This window comes from Danio aesculapii, chromosome 4 (genome assembly GCF_903798145.1).
Source record: "Danio aesculapii chromosome 4, fDanAes4.1, whole genome shotgun sequence".
In the NCBI taxonomy this organism is placed as follows: Eukaryota; Metazoa; Chordata; class Actinopteri; order Cypriniformes; family Danionidae; genus Danio; species Danio aesculapii.
This window is the reverse complement of record NC_079438.1, coordinates 6878110-6899152: the sequence shown is the minus strand read 5'-3', so window position 1 is coordinate 6899152 and position 21043 is coordinate 6878110. Positions and strand designations below refer to the sequence as shown.

General features: G+C 43.4%; 9 non-coding genes across 9 annotated transcripts; all 9 read right to left on the bottom strand.

The window, feature by feature from the left end:
• Positions 1-7801: 7801 nt before the first annotated feature.
• Positions 7802-7874, bottom strand: trnam-cau (transfer RNA methionine (anticodon CAU)). The gene has a single exon. It is a non-coding gene; the product is annotated as a tRNA-Met (tRNA).
• A 656-nt stretch (positions 7875-8530) lies between these two features.
• trnan-guu (transfer RNA asparagine (anticodon GUU)) lies at positions 8531-8604 on the bottom strand. The gene has a single exon. It is a non-coding gene; the product is annotated as a tRNA-Asn (tRNA).
• An 893-nt stretch (positions 8605-9497) lies between these two features.
• On the bottom strand, positions 9498-9571 carry trnan-guu (transfer RNA asparagine (anticodon GUU)). Its single transcript has one exon. It is a non-coding gene; the product is annotated as a tRNA-Asn (tRNA).
• A 592-nt stretch (positions 9572-10163) lies between these two features.
• trnam-cau (transfer RNA methionine (anticodon CAU)) lies at positions 10164-10236 on the bottom strand. The gene has a single exon. It is a non-coding gene; the product is annotated as a tRNA-Met (tRNA).
• A 1326-nt stretch (positions 10237-11562) lies between these two features.
• trnak-cuu (transfer RNA lysine (anticodon CUU)) lies at positions 11563-11635 on the bottom strand. Its single transcript has one exon. It is a non-coding gene; the product is annotated as a tRNA-Lys (tRNA).
• Positions 11636-13727: 2092 nt separating this feature from the next.
• On the bottom strand, positions 13728-13800 carry trnak-cuu (transfer RNA lysine (anticodon CUU)). The gene has a single exon. It is a non-coding gene; the product is annotated as a tRNA-Lys (tRNA).
• A 172-nt stretch (positions 13801-13972) lies between these two features.
• Positions 13973-14046, bottom strand: trnan-guu (transfer RNA asparagine (anticodon GUU)). The gene has a single exon. It is a non-coding gene; the product is annotated as a tRNA-Asn (tRNA).
• A 592-nt stretch (positions 14047-14638) lies between these two features.
• trnak-cuu (transfer RNA lysine (anticodon CUU)) lies at positions 14639-14711 on the bottom strand. The gene has a single exon. It is a non-coding gene; the product is annotated as a tRNA-Lys (tRNA).
• Positions 14712-16079: 1368 nt separating this feature from the next.
• trnai-gau (transfer RNA isoleucine (anticodon GAU)) lies at positions 16080-16153 on the bottom strand. Its single transcript has one exon. It is a non-coding gene; the product is annotated as a tRNA-Ile (tRNA).
• Between the last annotated feature and the right edge of the window lie 4890 nt (positions 16154-21043).

Sequence of the window (21043 nt, the reverse complement as noted above, 5' to 3'; positions counted from 1 at the left end):
GTCTGGGGCGGTATTATTGGTAATCAAAGTACAGCAAAAATCTTCAAAAAAAAAAAAGTTCCACCTTATTCAGCCAGTAGCATATCTAATGCTATTCTGTTTTGTATTGCCATTAATGAAGTTGGAGCCAATTGTTCTGATAATCCTTCTACGGCGTCTCTTGTTAAATTTGCCAATCTCATCACATTGTAATGCACATAATTTATTCTATCCACATTTTTACTTGGGGTGACAGGGAATAGGGCTGAAATTATTGGGATATTCTCGAACCCGGCAGCAATTTGGTCTACTAGTTTTGTATTGATCAGGGACTCCTCTCGTGACCCCTATTGAATCTATATAGGTTGAGGAATTTGTGGTTAAGTCAAACGTTGCGTCCCTTTTTCTTCTCCCAGCTATACTTTCACCCCTTCCCTCTCGTCTCTTGCCAATCAGTGTTACTGGTGCTGCCAACCTAACCATTGCACATATACCTTCCGTAGTTTTCCCTTATCCCGTGATATCTAAAATATCTTCAGGAGTTAATTTGGTGTAATCCATTTCTATTACAACCCTTTGACCTCTATTTCTCTACTATGATCTCTGATTGGGGTCCTATAGTCGTTGTCTTGTTTCTATTTATTACATTGACCTTATCTAAAAACTCAACTTCTATGATTCCCAGGGGGTCAGTTCCTGATATCTCAACTCCTAATAGTATATGGAGAAACTTAGGCGGATTGTTTTTCCCAGCATAAAGGGTCTCATCTAAGGGTATCCTGTCCACTCCCCTATGGACATAGTAATAGGGTTCTGGGTAGGACTGTAATCCCTTTGTATTTTCAGTTTTCTCCACTCGTTTTTTTAAATTCCCTAACCATGTTGGGTTCGGCGTCCATTTCCCTGTGTACCCCACTACTTGATCCCACCCTCTACACCACTTATTATCCGCTTTACCCATCGTGTTACACCATGCATTCATAGTTTTAACTAAACAAACATATACGTCATATCCTCGCCACGAACTATTGTGTCCCCCACAGTCAATTACCTGACATAGATCAAATGTGTAAGATGTCGTCTCTCCCTTTACATATTCTATGGACAGCCCTCCATAATACTTGGAACACCTGTTTTCTTCCCCTAGGGATCTTTTTACTCTGGTTGGTTTTACAGTTACGGTTTCATTCCTGTTCTGACTTTTTCTACTCCCAGAATTGTCCCCACTATTATCAGTGCTACTATCCCTATTGCCCCCAGTAGCTTCAAGTTTTCCCACAACTTGACCCTCATGTTTTATTGATGCTGGTTTTCCTTATTATTCAATTCTGATCCTCCCTTTATCTTATTTTTCACAGCGTTATTGTGTTAACAGCAAATAATATATCATATCAAAGCTACAATAAAAAATAGCAAGCACAGTAAACTTATTCTAATGTATAAACTGAAATGGTTATATTTTGGCCTTTAAATGTCTTTTCAATAATGTGGAGAACTCTATAGAATTCCAACTTGTCCAAACCACACCCCAGCCGGGGTATTGACAATCTGGTGATGTGTAATTTGTCACACCACGTTCTCATGCAGATTAGACTGCTCTCAAAGTCCTCATATGTGGGTAGGTCTCTAGCAAGTGTTTTTGTGATCAGGTGGAAAACTATTCTGTTTGCCTTGTGAGTTATAGCACAGTCACCTTTCTTTTTTTTTCTGGGCCTTTACCTTGTCAACACAATATCTTTCTCTGAATTTTTTCGCTATGCCCGCTCCAAATGCACAGTCTGCACTGACACAATGGGCTACAGCTTCTCCTTTAGGGGCTGTGAATAAATCCCCAGTTTTGTGGACCACCTGCAAAGTTTGTAGGTTACTTTGTGATGGATGAAAATTTTTATCGTGTGTATGTGTTTGTGTGTCACCTCCTTTTGTGGTACCCTCACTCCCTCCTGCACCTCCTGTGGTATCCTCCCTCTCTTGGACCTGCGAAGCAAGGTCCACTCTGGTGTCGTTCAATGATCTGGACGGCGGGTCTGCCGGACAGCACTGGCTCAGATGGTACCAAGTGTCACCTTTTCCTGCAAGACGAACACAGTGAGAGGTGCGTGCAATTACCTTAATTGGAGCAGACCAGCGAGGCTCTTTCCATTTACGCCTGTAGATTCTCAATCTCACCCAGTCCCAAGTTCGGTCAGGTAGGGGTGCTGGATATTCGTGTCCCCTAAAATCAGTTGGTAACATTTTGTCAAAAGATTCAATTAGAGCAGTCAATTTGTCAAAGTAAATTTTGTGTGATAACGGTTGTACTGGTTGCAATTGTAGTGGGGTCAGTGGGCCAGGAAATTGGCGACCAGTCAACAGTTCAAAGGGCGTGTATCCTGTTGCCCTACTCACAGAGCTCCTTACTGACATCAAAGCCAGTGGAAGAGCAGCCAACCATGTCAATTTAGTCTGTGCACAGATTTTAGCCAATTTGTTTTTCAATGTTAGATTCAACCGCTCAACCTTACCTTGTGACTGTGGGTGATAGACTGCCCCGAAATGGTGTACTAAACCCAATGCCTTTTCCACATCAGCCAGATGTTCATTTTTAAAGTGTGAGCCGTTGTCAGATCTGACTCGGCTTGGAAAACCATGACGTGGGATGTAATGGTTTATCAGACATTTAATGACAGCAGTGCTGTCTTCCTTGCCCACCGGGAAGGCCTCTGGCCATCCAGTATATGCATCAATCTTAACAAGCAAGTATCGTTTACTATTTACCTTTTCAATTATGTCAGTGAAATCAATTATAACTGCATCCCCAGGGCCATTTGCCAATGGCAACGATCCCTGAGATGGTTTCATAGTTGGTTTGACATTGTGCGTCTGACAGATGTCACATGTCTTTATGTATCCAGAAATTAGGTGTGGCATAAAAGGATGCCACCATGATTGTAATGCTCGCGACATTTGCTTATCACCACAGTGTGCATGTGTGTGGGCTTCTTTCAACACGCTTGGGACTAGTGACGCTGGGAGCAAAGCTCTACCATCAGGTGCTGTCCAAAGGCCATCATCATGTCTGATTGCCCCTTTGTTTTTCCACACAGACTTTTCTTCAGGAGCAGCCATGTCTTGCTGCTCAGATAAGAATTCTCTTGAGAATTCTGCTAGGAGGGATGTCACGTCTGGCTCAGATGTGACCACAAACTGACACTGTAGGTAGCCTGAGGCACGTTTTGCCGCCAAGTCTGCTGCTTCATTGCCTTTTGATATTAGGTCAGTTCCTTGGGAATGACCAGTGCACTTGATAATAGCCACTTTGTCTGGCAACATTATGGCTTCAGAGAGCTCTCTTGCTTCTTTCTCATGAGTAATAGGCCGGCCGGAAGAGGTTGTGAATCCACATCTGATCCACACAGGCAGCTCCACGTGGGCCGTGGACACTGCATATGCAGAATCAGAGTAGATGTTGACAGCCTGTCCTTTTGAGTGTCTCAATGCATTGATTAGGGCCAATAGTTCTGCCTTTTGTGCAGATTGTTTGCCAATTAGGGACTCCAGATTGTATGGTGACCAATTGATCATTCTGTAATTTAACCACAGCAAAGCCTGCTTTCAGAGTTCTATCATCTGCTCTGTGGCAGCTACTATCTGTAAATACTGTGATTAGGTTGTCTGTTTCAGGAAGTGGGGAGTCATTCAGGGTCTCTCTAGCAACTGCTAATCTGTTGCTTAGGCGTCTGTTTTTAGCTAACTTCCTTTTCTCAAGCTACAGTTTCAAAATTCTTTTTTTTCAGCTTTAACAACTCACTTCCTTCTTTGTCCGCTCTCTCTACTGCTTCGTCTATGAAATGTACTGCATACCTTTCCCATTTAGTATCATCACTGCCTGGTACCTCAAGAGACTGTTCCATGGGCTGGGTCACACCAGCAGGAGCTCCTTGTAACACTACTGCCCTGAAAATTCTATTAGTAACAGAGTTAGACATTTGGTTTTCATCGCATGCCTTTTCTCAGTCTTTGAAAGTATTTATTTATGTATGCTGCTCCTTTTTTACCATCCCAATGTTTAAATTTCATGTTCTCTATTGACCACTAACTGCTTCGGCTGCTGGCTTATAGTTGGGTTTTTTGGGGGTAAGTGATCTTAGTAGTCTCTGTATGGTGGGGGCAGTGGGCGTCGCTATCTGATCAGTCTTCGCCTCAGCCTCAACTTCCTATCTCTTACTCAGTTTGGTTTCAGCGTCCTTACTGTTCACTTCCCTTTTCTTTGGTTTTAGCACAGTTGCTGCAAGTGTGACTCTAGACCATCTTAAATTGCATCTAACTGTTTTTCTTTCTTTGCATGGGCTCGCTTGTGCAACAGCCCTACTTCCTCTTTTCTCTGTCTTAAAACAGCTTTCTGTGCACTTTTCTCTTTTATTCCCACTTTCTGAAACAGAGATCCCTTTTTGTCCATACAATCAGTACCATAATGTTCAATAATTTCGCGCGTACATTCTCAATGTTCTTTTATCTGTTTTTTCCTATCTTTTTTTATCAGTTTGTGCCAATAAGATATCTACCATTTTATTCCATTGTTGTCTTAAAAGAGGAATCATATTCCTCACATTCTCTATTGAATTCCCCTTCCATTTCGTTTATTGTCTTATTTTATCCCTACACTCTCACTATTTCTCAATTCACTAAACATGCTATCCTTGAGAAATTTACTTGAAGATATCAGATCCTCGTCAGGATAAGAGGGATCTTCAAGGGTCTGCCTCTCTCAGGGAAAAAGGACTTCTAAATACCGATGTATTCTTAAGTACCGATGTACTTTTACCCTGTTAAATACCGATGTATTTACCCTGATAATTGGAAATATGAATGACTTCGTCAAGACAGGCAATTTCCAATTTATTTGCCTATTTAGGCAACAGGACTTCTCCGTAAATCTAAAGATTCACCCTAAGTGCCTATTTAGGGAACAGGACTTCTCCGTAAATCCTAACGATTCACTCTAATTGCCTATTTAGGGAACAGGACTTCTCCGTAAATCCTAACGATTCACCCTAACTTTCTCTATCACAACTTATCACAATTCATTCTTCTCTTTTTATTTTTTAATTTTTATATGTAGTCTGTAACCTCCTGCATGCATCAACGTATTTACCAATGCCAAAAGCCACTTATTTAGAATGTTCAATAGCAGAATTTTAGAAAAAGGTTTCTGCTTACCTTTCTTTTAGAGAGGCGCCTCTGGATTTGGCATCAGAAATAAACGTCCATCTGTTTGAGTCTCCAGTCAATCACGTTGTCGGGTCATCAATTGTAGGACTCAAATAGTCCATTGCATGCTCAAAAATTGACGGAGATCTGAGTTGAAAATTAAGAAGTTTTATTTTGAATGCAAGAAGTTAGAGAGTACAAGTTCTGCGCAGGAGAGATGTAACCTCAGTTCAGCTCTGATTTTTTTTAGGCTCTCCTTCATGCTTTTATGTCTTTTGCACATTATCTAATCCCAAGCCTTGACAGTTTGACCATTCAGCAACCAGACATTCCTCTTTCTGGTAACTGTGTATCTTCTCTTGACAGTTGACCTTGCAGATGTTTCAGAGCAAGAAACACACAGCTCATACATTCTGTCATCCCCAAAGCTATCTGCACTTTTATACACCCATACCCAATAACAGAATGTACTGTTCTCAGCAACCTTCAGCAATAATATAGCAGTTAATTCCTCAAAAAAAAGACCCTTTATGTCTGTATTTATTAGCAAATGTTAACAAAGCCTAACAATAAAAAATGCTATCCTTCAGCAGCAAAAGCCTTCGTTCGTCCCTGGGTGGGCTCGAACCACCAACCTTTCGGTTAACAGCTGAACGCGCTAACCGATTTCGCAACAGAGACTTAGACAACAAACCAACTGTAGTAGAAATGCTGAACTTTGTCTCACTTAGTCTGCTGGATGAAGCCAAATGAAAGCTGCCGAAAAGAGAGAGAGAAAGGTTATAGAAACACCCAACGTGAGGCTCGAACCCACGTCACTGAGATTAAGTGTCTCATGCTCTCTCGACTGAGCTAGCCGGGCTTGTGAGACACTTATTCTAGCCACTGTTTTGATCAATACCTTCCCTACCTGTGTAAAGTTTGATGTTTATTTTAAATCAACTGGAATAAGTAACTTGGTCGATCTAGGCACTGGACAACAAACTTCTGCTAAATCCTGATGTCATCTTGTAACGCCAGACAGCACGTGGCCCAGGATCATTGCCCGGCGCACGTGTTAGCAGTTGCAAGGCAGCAAAAGCCTTCGTTCGTCCCTGGATGGGCTCAAAGCAACAACCTTTCGGTTAACAGCCGAACGCGCTAACCGATTGTGACACAGAGACTCAGACTAACCATACCAACTGTGGTAGAAATGCTGAACTTTGTCTCACTTGGTCTGCTGGATGAACCCAAATGAAAGCTGCCAAAAAGAGAGAGAGAAAGGTAACAGAAACACCCAACGTGGGGCTCAAACCCACGTCACTGAGATTAAGTGTCTCATGCTCTCCCACCTGAGCTAGCCGGGCTTGTGAGTCACTCATTCTAGGCACTGTTTTGATCTATACCTTCACTACCTGTGTAAAGTTTGATGCTGATTTTAAGTCAACTGGAACGCCAGACAGGCGTATGTCATCTTGTAACGCCAGACAGCACGTGGCCCAGGATCATTGCCTGGCGCACGTGTTAGCAGTTGCAAGGCAGCAAAAGCCTTGGTTCGTCCCTGGGTGGGCTCAAAGCAACAACCTTTCAGTTAACAGCTGAACTCGCTAACCGATTGCGCCACAGAGACTTAGAGAGCATTGCAACTGTAGTAGAAATGCTGACCTTTGTCTCAATAGGTATGCTCGAAGAATCCAAATGAAAGCTGCCGAAAAGAGAGAGAGAGAGAAGTAACAGAAACGCCCAACGTGGGGCTCGAACTCACGACCCTGAGATTAAGAGTCTCATGCTCTATCGACTGAGCTAGCCGGGCTTCTGATACATTCATTCTAAGTAAACTGGCATAAGTAACTTGGCCGATCCAGGCACTGGACAACAAACTTCTGCTAAATCCTGATGTCATCTTGTAACGCCAGACAGCACGTGGCCCAGGATCATTGCCCGGTGCACGTGTTAGCAGTTGCAAGGCAGCAAAAGCCTTCGTTCGTCCCTGGATGGGCTCAAAGCAACAACCTTTCGGTTAACAGCCGAACGCGCTAACCGATTGTGACACAGAGACTCAGACTAACCATATCAACTGTGGTAGAAATGCTGAACTTTGTCTCACTTGGTCTGCTGGATGAAACCAAATGAAAGCTGCCAAAAAGAGAGAGAGAAAGGTAACAGAAACACCCAACGTGGGGCTCAAACCCACGTCACTGAGATTAAGTGTCTCATGCTCTCCCACCTGAGCTAGCCGGGCTTATGAGACACTCATTCTAGGCACTGTTTTGATCAATACCTTCACTACCTGTGTAAAGTTTGATGCTGATTTTAAGTCAACTGGAACAAGTACCTTGGCCGACCTAGGCACTGGACAACAAACTTCTGCTAAATCCTGATGTCATCTTGTAACGCCAGACAGCACGTGGCCCAGGATCATTGCCTGGCACACGTGTTAGCAGTTGCAAGGCAGCAAAAGCCTTGGTTCGTCCCTGGGTGGGCTCAAAGCAACAACCTTTCAGTTAACAGCTGAACTCGCTAACCGATTGCGCCACAGAGACTTAGAGAGCATTGCCACTGTAGTAGAAATACTGAACTTTGTCTCAATAGGTATGCTCGAAGATTCCAAATGAAAGCTGCCGAAAAGAGAGACAGAGAAAAGTAACAGAAACGCCCAACGTGGGGCTCAAACTCACGACCCTGAGATTATGAGTCTCATGCTCTACCGACTGAGCTAGCCGGGCTTCTGATACATTCATTCTAAGTAAACTGGCATAAGTAACTTGGCCGATCCAGGCACTGGACAACAAACTTCTGCTAAATCCTGATGTCATCTTGTAACGCCAGACAGCACGTGGCCCAGGATCATTGCCCGGTGCACGTGTTAGCAGTTGCAAGGCAGCAAAAGCCTTCGTTCGTCCCTGGATGGGCTCAAAGCAACAACCTTTTGGTTAACAGCTGAACGCGCTAACCGATTGTGACACAGAGACTCAGACTAACCATACCAACTGTGGTAGAAATGCTGAACTTTGTCTAACTTGGTCTGCTGGATGAACCCAAATGAAAGCTGCCAAAAAGAGAGAGAGAAAGGTAACAGAAACACCCAACGTGGGGCTCAAACCCACATCACTTAGATAAAGTGTCTCATGCTCTCCCACCTGAGCTAGCCGGGCTTGTGAGACACTCATTCTAGGCACTGTTTTGATCAATACCTTCACTACCTGTGTAAAGTTTGATGCTGATTTTAAGTCAACTGGAACAAGTAACTTGGCCGACCTAGGCACTAGACAACAAACTTCTGTTAAATCCTGATGTCATCTTGTAACGCCAGACAGCACGTGGCCCAGGATCATTGCCCGGCACACGTGTTAGCAGTTGCAAGGCAGCAAAAGCCTTGGTTCGTCCCTGGGTGGGCTCGAACCACCAACCTTTCGGTTAACAGCTGAACGCGCTAACCGATTGCGCCACAGAGACTCAGACACCTAACCAACTGTAGTAGAAACACTGAACTTTGTCTCACTTGGTCTGCTAGATGAAGCCAAATGAAAGCTGCCGAAAAGAGAGAGAGAAAGGTAACATAAACACCCAACGTGGGGCTCAAACCCACGTCACTGAGATTAAGTGTCTCATGCTCTCCCACCTGAGCTAGCCGGGCTTGTGAGACACTCATTCTAGGCACTGTTTTGATCAATACCTTCACTACCTGTGTAAAGTTTGAAGCTGATTTTAAGTCAACTGGAACAAGTAACTTGGCCGACCTAGGCACAAGACAACAAACTTCTGTTAAATCCTGATGTCATCTTGTAACGCCAGACAGCACGTGGCCCAGGATCATTGCCCGGCACACGTGTTAGCAGTTGCAAGGCAGCAAAAGCCTTGGTTCGTCCCTGGGTGGGCTCAAAGCAACAACCTTTCAGTTAACAGCTGAACTCGCTAACCGATTGCGCCACAGAGACTTAGAGAGCATTGCCACTGTAGTAGAAATACTGAACTTTGTCTCAATAGGTATGCTCGAAGATTCCAAATGAAAGCTGCCGAAAAGAGAGAGAGAGAAAAGTAACAGAAACGCCCAACGTGGGGCTCAAACCCACGTCACTGAGATTAAGTGTCTCATGCTCTCCCACCTGAGCTAGCCAGGCTTGTGAAACATTCATTCTAGGCAATAGAATGAATCAATACCTTCACTACCTGTGTAAAGTTTGATGCTGATTTTAAGTCAACTGGAACAAGTACCTTGGCCGACCTAGGCACTGGACAACAAACTTCTGCTAAATCCTGATGTCATCTTGTAACGCCAGACAGCACGTGGCCCAGGATCATTGCCCGGCACACGTGTTAGCAGTTGCAAGGCAGCAAAAGCCTTGGTTCGTCCCTGGATGGGCTCGAACCACCAACCTTTCGGTTAACAGCCGAACGCGCTAACCGATTGCGCCACAGAGACTCAGACACCAAACCAACTGTAGTAGAAACGCTGAACTTTGTCTCACTTGGTCTGCTAGATGAATCCAAATGAAAGCTGCCGAAAAGAGAGAGAGAAAGGTAACAGAAACACCCAACGTGGGGCTCAAACCCACGTCACTGAGATTAAGTGTCTCATGCTCTCCCACCTGAGCTAGCCGGGCTTGGGAGACACTCATTCTAGGCACTGTTTTGATCAATACCTTCACTACCTGTGTAAAGTTTGATGCTGATTTTAAGTCAACTGGAACAAGTACCTTGGCCGACCTAGGCACTGGACAACAAACTTCTGCTAAATCCTGATGTCATCTTGTAACGCCAGACAGCACGTGGCCCAGGATCATTGCCTGGCACACGTGTTAGCAGTTGCAAGGCAGCAAAAGCCTTGGTTCGTCCCTGGGTGGGCTCAAAGCAACAACCTTTCAGTTAACAGCTGAACTCGCTAACCGATTGCGCCACAGAGACTTAGAGAGCATTGCCACTGTAGTAGAAATACTGAACTTTGTCTCAATAGGTATGCTCGAAGATTCCAAATGAAAGCTGCCGAAAAGAGAGAGAGAGAAAAGTAACAGAAACGCCCAACGTGGGGCTCAAACTCACGACCCTGAGATTATGAGTCTCATGCTCTACCGACTGAGCTAGCCGGGCTTCTGATACATTCATTCTAAGTAAACTGGCATAAGTAACTTGGCCGATCCAGGCACTGGACAACAAACTTCTGCTAAATCCTGATGTCATCTTGTAACGCCAGACAGCACGTGGCCCAGGATCATTGCCCGGTGCACGTGTTAGCAGTTGCAAGGCAGCAAAAGCCTTCGTTCGTCCCTGGATGGGCTCAAAGCAACAACCTTTTGGTTAACAGCTGAACGCGCTAACCGATTGTGACACAGAGACTCAGACTAACCATACCAACTGTGGTAGAAATGCTGAACTTTGTCTAACTTGGTCTGCTGGATGAACCCAAATGAAAGCTGCCAAAAAGAGAGAGAGAAAGGTAACAGAAACACCCAACGTGGGGCTCAAACCCACGTCACTTAGATAAAGTGTCTCATGCTCTCCCACCTGAGCTAGCCGGGCTTGTGAGACACTCATTCTAGGCACTGTTTTGATCAATACCTTCACTACCTGTGTAAAGTTTGAAGCTGATTTTAAGTCAACTGGAACAAGTAACTTGGCCGACCTAGGCACAAGACAACAAACTTCTGTTAAATCCTGATGTCATCTTGTAACGCCAGACAGCACGTGGCCCAGGATCATTGCCCGGCACACGTGTTAGCAGTTGCAAGGCAGCAAAAGCCTTGGTTTGTCCCTGGGTGGGCTCAAACCACCAACCTTTCGGTTAACAGCCTAACACGCTAACCGATTGCACCACAGAGACTCAGACACCAAACCAACTGTAGTAGAAACACTGAACTTTGTCTCACTTGGTCTGCTAGATGAAGCCAAATGAAAGCTGCCGAAAAGAGAGACAGAAAGGTAACAGAAACACCCAACGTGGGGCTCAAACCCACGTCACTGAGATTAAGTGTCTCATGCTCTCCCACCTGAGCTAGCCAGGCTTGTGAAACATTCATTCTAGGCAATAGAATGAATCAATACCTTCACTACCTGTGTAAAGTTTGATGCTGATTTTAAGTCAACTGGAACAAGTAACTTGGCCGACCTAGGCACTAGACAACAAACTTCTGCTAAATCCTGATGTCATCTTGTAACGCCAGACACCACGTGGCCCAGGATCATTGCCTGGCACACGTGTTAGCAGTTGCAAGGCAGCAAAAGCCTTGGTTCGTCCCTGGGTGGGCTCAAAGCAACAACCTTTCAGTTAACAGCTGAACTCGCTAACCGATTGCGCCACAGAGACTTAGAGAGCATTGCAACTGTAGTAGAAATGCTGAACTTTGTCTCAATAGGTATGCTCGAAGAATCCAAATGAAAGCTGCCCTAAAAAAGAGAGAGAGAGAAAAGTTACAGAAACGCCCAACATGGGGCTCGAACCCACGACCCTGAGATTAAGAGTCTCATGCTCTACCGACTGAGCTAGCCAGGCTTCTGATACATTCATTCTAAGTAAACTGGGATAAGTAACTTGGCCGATCCAGGCACTAGACAACAAACTTCTGCTAAATCCTGATGTCATCTTGTAACGCCAGACAGCACGTGGCCCAGGATCATTGCCTGGCGCACGTGTTAGCAGTTGCAAGGCAGCAAAAGCCTTCGTTCGTCCCTGGATGGGCTCAAAGCAACAACCTTCCGGTTAACAGCCGAACGCGCTAACCGATTGTAACACAGAGACTCAGACTAACCATACCAACTGTGGTAGAAATGCTGAACTTTGTCTCACTTGGTCTGCTGGATGAACCCAAATGAAAGCTGCCAAAAAGAGAGAGAGAAAGGTAACAGAAACACCCAACGTGGGGCTCAAACTCACGTCACTGAGATTAAGTGTCTCATGCTCTCCCACCTGAGCTAGCCGGGCTTGTGAGACACTCATTCTAGGCACTGTTTTGATCAATACCTTCACTACCTGTGTAAAGTTTGATGCTGATTTTAAGTCAACTGGAACAAGTAACTTGGCCGACCTAGGCACTAGACAACAAACTTCTGCTAAATCCTGATGTAATCTTGTAACGCCAGACAGCACGTGGCCTAGGATCATTGCCCGGTGCACGTGTTAGCAGTTGCAAGGCAGCAAAAGCCTTCGTTCGTCCCTAGATGGGCTCAAAGCAACAACCTTTCGGTTAACAGCCGAACGCGCTAACCGATTGTGACACAGAGACTCAGACTAACCATACCAACTGTGGTAGAAATGCTGAACTTTGTCTCACTTGGTCTGCTGGATGAAACCAAATGAAACCTGCCGAAAAGAGAGAGAGAAAGGTAACAGAAACACCCAACGTGGGGCTCAAACCCACGTCACTGAGATTAAGTGTCTCATGCTCTCCCACCTGAGCTAGCCGGGCTTGTGAGACACTCATTCTAGGCACTGTTTTGATCAATACCTTCACTACCTGTGTAAAGTTTGATGCTGATTTTAAGTCAACTGGAACAAGTACCTTGGCCGACCTAGGCAATGGACAACAAACTTCTGCTAAATCCTGATGTCATCTTGTAACGCCAGACAGCACGTGGCCCAGGATCATTGCCCGGCACACGTGTTAGCAGTTGCAAGGCAGCAAAAGCTTTGGTTCGTCCCTGGGTGGGCTCAAAGCAACAACCTTTCAGTTAACAGCTGAACTCGCTAACCGATTGCGCTACAGAGACTTAGAGAGCATTGCAACTGTAGTAGAAATGATGAACTTTGTCTCAATAGGTATGCTCGAAGAATCCAAATGAAAGCTGCCGAAAAGAGAGAGGGAGAAAAGTAACAGATACGCCCAACGTGGGGCTGAAACCCATGACCCTGAGATTAAGAGTCTCATGCTCTACCGACAGAGCTAGCCGGTCTTTTGATACATTAATTCTAAGTAAACTGGCATAAGTAACTTGGCCGATCCAGGCACTAGACAACAAACTTCTGCTAAATCCTGATGTCATCTTGTAACGCCAGACAGCACGTGGCCCAGGATCATTGCCCGGGGCACGTGTTAGCAGTTGCAAGGCAGCAAAAGCCTTCGTTCGTCCCTGGGTGGTGTCGAACCACCAACCTTTTAGTTAACAGCCGAAAGCGCTAACCGATTGCGCCACAGAGACTTAGACACAAAACCAACTGTGGTAGAAATGTCGGGCTTGTGAGACACTCATTCTAGTCACTGTTTTGATCAATACCTTCCCTACTTGTGTAAAGTTTGATGCTGATTTTAAATGAACTGGAATAAGTAACTTGGCCAATAGAGGTACTGGACAACAAACTTCTGCTAAATCCTGATGTCATCTTGTAACGCCAGACAGCACGTGGCCCAGGATCATTGCCCGGTGCACGTGTTAGCAGTTGCAAGACACCAAAAGCCTTCGTTCGTCCCTGGATGGGCTCAAAGCAACAACCTTTTGCTTAACAGCCGAACGCGCTAACCGATTGCGCCACAGAGACTCAGACTAACCATACCAACTGTAGTAGAAATGCTGAACTTTGTCTCACTTGGTCTGCTAGATGAATCCAAATGAAAGCTGCCAAAAAGAGAGAGAGAGAAAAGTAACAGAAACGCCCAACATGGGGCTCGAACCCACGACCCTGAGATTAAGAGTCTCATGCTCTACCAACTGAGCTAGCCGGGCTTCTGATACATTAATTCTGAGTAAACTGGCATAAGTAACTTGGCCGATCCAGGCACTAGACAACAAACTTCTGCTAAATCCTGACGTCATCTTGTAACGCCAGACAGCACGTGGCCCAGGATCATTGCCCGGCACACGTGTTAGCAGTTGCAAGGCAGCAAAAGCCTTGGTTCGTCCCTGGGTGGGCTCGAACCACCAACCTTTCGGTTAACAGCCGAACGCGCTAACCGATTGCGCCACAGAGACTCAGACATCAAACCAACTGTAGTAGAAACGCTGAACTTTGTCTCACTTGGTCTGCTAGATGACTCCAAATGAAAGCTGCCGAAAAGAGAGAGAGAAATGTAACAGAAACACCCAACGTGGGGCTCAAACCCACGTCACTGAGATTAAGTGTCTCATGCTCTCCCACCTGAGCTAGCCGGGCTTGTGAGACACTCATTCTAGGCACTGTTTTGATCAATACCTTCACTACCTGTGTAAAGTTTGATGCTGATTTTAAGTCATTTGGAACAAGTACCTTGGCCGACCTAGGCACTGGACAACAAACTTCTGCTAAATCCTGATGTCATCTTGTAACGCCAGACAGCACGTGGCCCAGGATCATTGCCTGGCACACGTGTTAGCAGTTGTAAGGCAGCAAAAGCCTTGGTTCGTCCCTGGGTGGGCTCAAAGCAACAACCTTTCAGTTAACAGCTGAACTCGCTAACCAATTGCGCCACAGAGACTTAGAGAGCATTGCAACTGTAGTAGAAATGCTGAACTTTGTCTCAATAGGTATGCTCGAAGAATCCAAATTAAAGCTGCCGAAAAGAGAGAGAGAGAAAAGTAACAGATACGCCAAACGTGGGGCTCGAACCCACGACCCTGAGATTAAGAGTCTCATGCTCTACCGACTGAGCTAGCCGGGCTTCTGATACAGTAATTCTAAGTAAACTGTTATAAGTAACTTGGCCGATCCAGGCACTAGACAACAAACTTCTTTGTTTCCCAGGATCTTAGAGAGTATAGACTTAGAGAGCATTGCAACTGTAGTAGAAATGATGAACTTTGTCTCAATAGGTATGCTCGAAGAATCCAAATGAAAGCTGCCGAAAAGAGAGAGGGAGAAAAGTAACAGAAACACCCAATGTGGGGCTCAAACCCACGACCCTGAGATTAAGAGTCTCATGCTCTACCGACTGAGCTAGCCGGGCTTCTGATACATTCTTTCTAAGTCAACTGGAATAAAAAAATTGGCCAATACAGGTACTGGACAACAAACTTCTGCTAAATCCTGATGTCATCTTGTAACGCCAGACAGCACGTGGCCCAGGATCATTGCCTGGTGCACGTGTTAGCAGTTGCAAGGCAGCAAAAGCCTTGGTTCGTCCCTGGGTGGGCTCAAAGCAAAAACCTTTCAGTTAACAGCTGAACTCGCTAACCGATTGCGCCACAGAGACTTAGAGAGCGTTGCAACTGTAGTAGAAATGCTGAACTTTGTCTCAATAGGGATGCTCGAAGAATCCAAATGAAAGCTGCCGAAAAGAGAGAGTGAGAAAAGTAACAGAAACGCCCAACGTCGGGTTTGAACCCACGACCCTGAGATTAAGAGTCTCATCCTCTACCGACTGAGCTAGCCGGGCTTCTGATACATTCATTCTAAGTAAACTGGCATAAGTAACTTGGCCAATCCAGGCACTGGACAACAAACTTCTGCTAAATCCTGATGTCATCTTGTAACGCCAGACAGCACGTGGCCCAGGATCATTGCCCGGTGCACGAGTTAGCAGTTGCAAGGCAGCAAAAGCCTTCGTTCGTCCCTGGGTGGGCTCGAACCACCAACCTTTCGGTTAACAGCCGAACGCGTTAACCGATTGCACCACACAGACTTAGACACCAAACCAACTGTAGTAGAAATGCTGAACTTTGTCTCACTTAGTCTGCTGGATGAAGCCAAATGAAAGCTGCCGAAAAGAGACAGAGAAAGGTAACAGAAACACCCAACGTGAGGCTCGAACCCACATCACTGAGATTAAGTGTCTCATGCTCTCCCGACTGAGCTAACCGGGCTTGTGAGACACTCATTCTAGCCACTGTTTTGATCAACACCTTCCCTACCTGTGTAAAGTTTGATGCTTATTTTAAATTAACTGGAATAAGTAACTTGGCCGACCCAGGCACTGGACAACAAACTTCTGCTAAATCCTGATGTCATCTTGTTACGCCAGACAGCACGTGGCCCAGGATCATTGCCTGGTGCACGTGTTAGCAGTTGCAAGGCAGCAAAAGCCTTCGATCGTCCCTGGGTGGGCTCGAATCACCAACCTTTCGGTTATCAGCCGAACGCGCTAACTGATTGCACCACAGAGGCTTAGAGAGCAGTCCAACTGTAGTAGAAATGCTGAACTTTGTCTCAATAGGTATGCTCGAAGAATGCAAATGAAAGCTGCCGAAAAGAGACAGAGAAAGGTAACAGAAACGCCCAACATGGGGCTTGAACCCACAACCCTGAGATTAAGAGTCTCATGCACTAACAACTGAGCTAGGCGGGCTTGTGAGATGCTCCTTCGAGAGAAAGTCACTGTTTTTATCAATACCTTCCCTACCTGTGTAAAGTTTGATGCTGATTTTAAATCAACTGGAATAAGTAACTTGGCCAATAGAGGCACTGGACAACAAACTTCTGCTTAATCCTGATGTCATCTTGTAACGCCAGACAGGGCTTGTGAGATGCTCATTCAAGAGAAAGTCACTGTTTTGATCAATACCTTCCCTACCTGTGTAAAGTTTAATGGTGTTTTTAAGTCAACTGGAATAAAAAAAAATTGGCCAATACAGGCACTGGACAACAAACTTCTGTTAAATCCTGATGTCATCTTGTAACGCCAGACAGCACGTGGCCCAGGATCATTGCCGGGTGCACGTGTTAGCAGTTGCAAGGCAGCACAAGCCTTGGTTCGTCCCTGGGTGGGCTCGAACCACCAACCTTTCAGTTAACAGCTGAACGCGCTAACCGATTGCACCACAGAGACTCAGACACCTAATCACCTGTAGTAGAAACGCTGAACTTTGTCTCACTTGGTCTGCTGGATGAACCCAAATGATAGCTGCCGAAAAGAGAGAGAGAAAGGTAACACAAACACCCAACGTGGGGCTCAAACTGTAGTGGAAAGTTGCGCTGGATCTCGAAAAACATCTTCTAGGTTTCAAAAAAGAGGCTGAGGTCTTCGAAGTTCTCAAGTTGAAGCAGTTTATTGTTACAGCAGAGATGGTCAATCGAGCTCTCTCCCACTCAATGTCCAAAAACCCACAGTTTATATACAGTTTCTTATCCATAGGTATCATGAGATATGATTTAACATCACCCTATTACCGGCTCCAATAGCATCCTAGCTTTTTAATTAATGGCTGTATGTTTTTCTGTTTTTACATATCTTAAAGGTCATATAGCATGTGCTTACAATCATGTGTTTGCATATGATCATGTTGTTTTCATATTTTCTAAATTATTCTCCTTATGTATGCTATTTTGGCGAGGGTTGTTTTTGTCTTGTTCAACATATACATTGTCTAAATGTATTGCATACGCTCTGTCATAATGTTCTCACTTTGGCGCATGACATGCTGTGCTTCAATTGTAAGGCCCTCAATTATAAGGCCCTGCATGTTTGTATGTCTCTTCTGCATTACTTGAATATAGGTATTTCTATAAGTTTTAACAGTGTATTTTAATAGTAATATATATTTTAATAGTGGCAGATTATATAGTGATTACATAATAAAAGTTCCACTATAAATCCCCCCTCAGGGACTTTATCAAAAAAGTCCCTTTCCTAAATCCCTCGCTGAAGTGCAACTTAAGAATCTAACATTTCGCTCAGTTTTTTACGTTCTTGTGCAACCAAAAAATTGCCCATCTACATCCTTATCAATTGTCAGCATCCTTGCGCCGCACTTCAGAGGAGAAACGGAACCAAACATCTCCCTCCACTTTTGGCTTTAGAAGGAGTAAAAGATCCCACTCTCCCTAACTAAATACTTTCTTGGGGAGTTCAACACTCAACAATTATTAGTCATGTTAAAACATATGCTTTGTCAGCTTTGCTCACAGCAGTGGTTATATAACATATATACTTGATTAATCAACACACAAGAGAAAATCTCAATATTTGCAGAACATTCATAGCGCCTGTAAAAGAACTATATCTGATGTTTCATCCCACGTCGCCAGAGGTACTTCTGAGTACTGTCTGGTGTTGGAGCAGACAGTGGGGTTTTAAACCTCCAGTAGATTCTGCTCTTCTTCTCCTTTGTTGCTGGATTCTGGAGTGTCCCTTGACCCATAGTCATCTTCCCTCTTTCCTCGTGTACATCTAATATCAGCTCCGGCAGCTTTGATGAACTCCTATATACACAGAATTTTATACTAGTAAACGGGTCTTAAAATGATTACACAATCTTTCAGTTCAGTCCATTCTATTTGCATTTTCCTGTATTAGGATGATGCCTTGCTTAAAACCATTCTCTTTGGGATTTAAAGCCTTTATGACATAGTAAAAAGCTAAAGAATTATATTATTATTATTTTTAAGACATTAAAGATGAAAGAAATTTAGGGTAGTAATTGTTCTCAAAACTCATCCAAATGTTCCAAATCTGGCCCAAGAACTTCATAGACATGGTCTCTGCAGTCATGCACAGTTCTATTAACTCGTACATTGACCATCTGTTTGGCAGCAGCTTTAGCTATAAATCTGAGAAGAGGGATAACACAAGAAAATAGAATAAAAACAAATATAGCAATTCTTTTGAATATTCCAATCTTAATTATTGTCCAATCGCAACTATTGTCCTAATGATCCATATATGGAGGCAAACTAGTCACTAAAGTTCTTATCCTCTCCAGCATTCTCTTTTACTTCTTTCCTCAGATTTTCCAATTTTCGCAGGACTTTAGTGAAAGATCCACTTGTGGCAGTATTATTTGGAATATAGGAGCAGCAAAGGGTGCAGTGATTTACCAAGCCATTTTATTTGTTAGGGCCAATTATTCTCCTAATACTTTAACGTCATCATTTGTGTACTTTATAAATCTTTGTTGGTTGTAATAAATGTAGTTAATCCACTGTAAAAATTGTCATTGCAATTATCCACACTATTATAGAGTCAAGTCCTTCTTTTGCTATATCTCTAGTTTTAAACTCATCTGGTATTACACTAGGTTGGCCAATGTGAACTTCTGAGTCAGGTGTATATTGTCTCTTAACTCGATGCTTCCAATTCTGCTGTCTTTGTATGTCATTTTGCTCTTCAACTCAATCAGTTATTATCACTTCCTGTATTAGTTTAACTCTAGTACAAATCCCTTTCCATTTCAATAGAATGTTGGGGTGTAATATTCCCCTTCCATAGATCCAGTAGTAGTCTGCTATTTGTTCATATTGTTGTATTAAGGGAAATCATCTTGGCAATTGGACATTTTGTCCAGTGCAATTACCAAGTGTGCTGTTAGCCGTCCTATCGCCTTTTTCTGAAACTGGCAACATTATATTCTTTATTGTAGCTGTAGCCATTTGGAAGGTTTGCATATAAACATTTTCTTTTCCCCACATTTGTCAGTCAAATGGCAAATTATTGCACAATTTCCTTTTAAATTTTCTCACATTTGTCGATCCACTTGTTTGGTTATAACATTCATATTCTAATTTCTTATTGCATATTTGTGGGAATCTCTCTTGTTGTTGCTTGAACTTTAATGTTCATTTCTTTGCTTTCTTTTTTCAACCTACCATTGTTCTCTAATGTAAATTTGGTGCTTCCTATAATATCAAGACATTGGGCCTGGCAAAATGGGCAGTCACAGTACAGTATACTGAATTTTGTACAATATTTTTCTTCAGACGATTGTTCTTTACCTTCATTTTGTTGTGGGATATTCACCCCTTTCCAAGAAAATTAAGAAGTCAATTGTTGGATACTCTTGTCTGACTCCATCAGACTGGGATAATCCTTTACCTTTGGAGAAGTTACCTCTAGGCTTTCATTTGCATCATCATCAGCAGCAGCAGGAACATCTTCCTTCTGTCGTTCACTGTTCTGTTCCTGTGAATGAATAGCTTCATACATGGCAGTTAGTTTTCTTATAAGACAAAATTCTTATTTGCCAATGTATTAGACAGGACATTAGCGTTCCATGCAGTGTTAAGTTCCTGTTTCTGTTAGTGTACATGTAAAAGCTCATTAAAGCATCTGTTTACACATCAGTCTAGTTTAATAATCCAAACTTAATCAAGTTTAGCATTTTCACATATTTTTAAAAAGAGCTTTGGCCCTAATGGATCTTCTTGTAGCTTTTGACCAGTCCTTGTGATTGTGCATGATAATTTCACTCTAGCCTTTGATTTATTCTTAATTAACAGTACTTCTTTAACATTTTTATTTATTTGTTTGCTTATTCATTTAATCACTTATTTAGCTATTTTTAATTTACTTTAATTACTCTAAATACTTTATTAATGCACATCCATTATTTGAACTTTTTTTTCTGATGGTATTTCAGATGTAGAAATCATAGTTTTCTTATTAGAAATATAATTAATCACCACAACCTGTTTTTAATCCTCACCTGTTAAGTAGTACAAACATGTATTTCTTGCCTTGTAGTCATTTTAGTATAACCTCAAAACCCTCATTACTAAATGCTTGAATGTCACTTAAGGTACTGGTTGCTGTCCCTTTCCTCACATTATATTTAGCACAGATGTAACATGGGCAAAACTCACTAATCACTGCATTTAATAAGGAGACCAATCTCCTTGCTGTTTAATTTTTCCTAATACTTTACCTTTGATCAAAATCATGTGCATCTGCAATAAGTATACTGTACTTAGAAATGCTGTTGGTGCAATTATTCCTTTATGTATAGGCTATAGACCAGTGGTTCCCAACCTGGGGTCCGCGCCCCCCTAAGGGGGGCGCCAGAGTTCACAAGGGGGGCGCGGGAGAGGATAAATGTTGAGGTAGAAAAAGGCTTAAAAATGCTCCACTAATATATATGTATTTTTAAGTACCAAAAAACTAAAAACATATGCTTAAAATTCCAACATAATAGTAAAAAAATATATTGTATAAATAATTATTTAAATTGTGCTCACACGCGCAACGTGCTTGTCAACGTGTCATAAAGGCAAAATCAAAACAAAAATGGCAGAGAAACGTAAATGCAGTGATTCTTCAGAGGCGAAGAAAAAGATTAGACAGTA